Source organism: Heterocephalus glaber, unplaced genomic scaffold (genome assembly GCF_053883595.1).
Source record: "Heterocephalus glaber isolate CG9 unplaced genomic scaffold, H.glaber_assembly_v1.0 deba00001463, whole genome shotgun sequence".
Taxonomy (NCBI): domain Eukaryota; kingdom Metazoa; phylum Chordata; class Mammalia; order Rodentia; family Bathyergidae; genus Heterocephalus; species Heterocephalus glaber.
In genome coordinates this window covers 11,437,506-11,440,879 of record NW_028258310.1, presented here as the reverse complement: position 1 = coordinate 11,440,879, position 3,374 = coordinate 11,437,506, and positions in this window count along the sequence as shown.

The window sequence follows — 3,374 nt, the reverse complement described above, 5'->3', positions numbered from 1 at the left end:
TCTGCCTGTGTTATTTTTTTTTTTTTATTCTAAGAAAGAGCAGTCTGTCTACTGAGCAAAAATAAACAGTTTCTGGGCTCAGGATCAGAGCAGGGTCAGCCCTTGAGCCAGTGTGGGCTACAGTCACTGCTCATGTACTCCTCACTGCAGACATAGAGACCGTGAACCTGGTGACAGCCCCTTCCACCTTCCACGGCTGGCTCTCGGAGCTTCTAAGCCGCTCAGCCTCCTTTCTCTTGGTAGACCCCTTGAGGGAGGCAGCTCGGGGAGGAAGGGGCCACAGCTGGCCACACGAGTCAGGAGCAGGACAGAGCCCCATCCAGACCTGAAGTCAGGTGCCTGCTCACCACCAGATCAGGTCAGCTGGGGTTCAGAACTGAACTTTCTGACCCAGGGGCCAGGACAGGAAAATGACATCAGTCACAAACCCTCCCTCCAAAGCCCACAGCAAGGAAGCAGGGAAACAAATGAGGCCTGGAAAGAGCTATTAAGTTGAGAAAACAGGAAAGCATAAGAAAGATTCCAATCAGAGAGTCAGCTGCCAGCAGAGCTGTGAGGCATCTAACAGCTATCTCCTAGAGCTTAAACCTGATGCATCACTCTTCCCTTTATCTTAAACTTTGGGGACAATGAAATGCATTTTCCTATGACTAAGCTCAGCCACTGACTTATTCTGTGACATCCAGCTAGGCACTGAGTCTCTGCTTTTCCTTTTCTACACAATAACAAAATTGTAGAGAATCAGTTTTCAAATTGTACCATTAGACTTCGGAGTCATGATTTTGCCATACACAAGTTCCTCAACTGTCATTGACCTAATGTTCTCTATATGTATTTTATCTTTTTAAAAAGGAAATTCTCTCTGACCACCTAAATGTGAAAACACAGCCTTTTGTGTTAATAATGAATATAAAATTAAGAGTGAAAATCCTCTCCCGTGCCAGGTCCTGCAATCATCCCTCAGATTGTGTTCTGGAAATCCTAGCCTAGACGACCCTGATGGACTCCAGCCCTGGCATGGCACTGTGAAAACCTTGAGCCCTGACAAAAGGCTAACTTCCAGGGAAGACTTCCAACTCCTTATATTAAATTAATCTCCTCTGCGCATCCCTGTCTTGCTTCTCTGCAGTCCTAGTAAAGACTCTCCACCCTGCTAAAGGCATTGGCTGAGTGCATTGGCTCCTCCTGGATGGGAGTAACAGTATCAGCACTGTTGTCTACATGGCTAGACATGGTACTTAACAATGTTGCTTCACATCTCTAAGACTCGGTTTCTTTATCCAAAAAAGTGAGGTTCTTTTTTTAATGTCAAAAGCAATTTGAGTGGGAAAGCAGAAAAGACCATGTTATCACGGTGGCCCAGAAGTGTTGAAGTGAAAGGAAGACTCTGTCAGTTGGAAGAGAAAGAAGCCTGTGCAAAAGAAAAGGAAAGAAGACATTCCACACATGGTATTCAGCGTGACTATAATAACCACGGCTGATATTTATTTAGTGGTTACAATTATGTTAAGGGTTTTCTAGCCTTGATTTCACTTAACCTTCACAACCATTATTTCTCCCACTTTACATATGAAAATCCAGATTCAGTGAGATGATGTGTCTCATCCAGGAACACAACTAGGAAGGGTAAAATATCATTTGATCAAGGCTAAACATAGAAAACTTACTAAAGCAATGGCATTAGGCATAGAGAGCAAGGACTCAGCTTCCCCTGGTCTTGGACTGAGCAGCTATCTCTGAGCCTCAGACACTGCATGGCTTATATGGAAGTGACCAGCCTGGCTTACAGCTTTGGTGGGGATCAAAGGGGAGAGAGCAAATAATACTCATGTATGCATATGACATTTACATGTCAACAAAAGCCAAGCAAGGGCATGTGAAGAATTGTAGTAAAAGCAGTGCTTCTCGATGGCATTTGTAAAAACCTCTTTTCCCTTCTTCTCTTCCATGGTACCTCATTTCTGTTAATACCAATCTTGGACTCCTGCTGTTTTCATTTTGCCTTTTCAGTCCCTCCAAATATCATCTCCTCCCTCTCCACAAATGCAAATTGTAGTCTTTAGGCCCAAAAGCAAATTGATTGCCCCCTCTGATCCAAAAATCTAAGCCACTGATTTGGCATGATTGCAGTAGCTACCAGCATAAAGACACCTGTCCCATTTGTGCCTATTTTCCTCACCTGATCAAGACCTGGTCCTTATTACCTACCTATCTCTCCCCCCAGAGATTTCTGGATACCCTAGGACAGGTGGAAAGCAGAACAGGACATCTCCACTGTTAGTCATCTCTGCTCCTGCACTCTTCTATGAGGCTGCAGCTCCGAGGACCTTTGCGCATAGGATGATTCTGGGCCACCATGATCACCTTCTATAACTCCCCCATCAATGAGAAAATGATGGACAAGCCAAAAGACTGTAGCATTGGGTCAGAATGATGAAGACTCTAAGTGAAATATTCTTTGTCGAGCAACAAGACGTCATCTTGTGATGCAAACATATCTCTGCTGTGCCATTTTCTAGCCCAGAATGTGGAGGTCAGAAGGCTCTGACCCATGCATGTGTTCATTCTGAACAGAAGCAAGGGGAGTGCAGCCCCTTCAGCAATAACAAATTCAAGGACATCCAGCTTTTAGGTACATTCAGGGACACTGGACCAAACTCACCTGTCCCAGGTGGGCAGTAATTACAAATCAGACAACAAATAAATGCTTTAACCTGGAGGAGCTTAACTCTGGACTTTGAAATTTAATTCCTCCTGCCACATATATTCCCCATGTTCCTACTCTCTGGAAATGATGGCTACAGAACTTCCACAAAGCCAGGTTCTAGGTATTTTCAATTCATTATTTAATTAATTAGTCTAGCAAGCATAAATAGATGAGCCCCTCATTTAGGAAAATTAATGAACAAAAAAGAATTCCACTGGGATAGGCACCAGCATTACAAATGGGGCCTCTTTTAAAATGAGATCCTTTTCTTTTTTATTTTTGGTACCAGGGATCGAACTCGGGTTCTTGCTCTCGCAAGGCAGGCGGTGGAACCACTGAGCTAAATCCCTGGCCCTTAAAATGAGATCCTTAAGTGTATTTAAAATAGGACTTGAATTATGGAGCATCTAATTTAACTGCTATTATTCTGGAATACACAGAGCATAAGTCAAGGTCAAGTTGAAGCCTGAGTGTCATAAATTATTTCTACAGAGAGACCCAGGATGACAGCTGCAGAACTCAGGGTGTACCAGTAACCTGGAGAGCTCGTTAATATACCAATTCCTGGTCCTTCTTTCAGTGCTACCTTATCATTATCTCTAGGGGTGGAATCCAATAATCTGTATACTTAATTATGCCCTCAAGTGATTGACTATAGGCAGTCCAT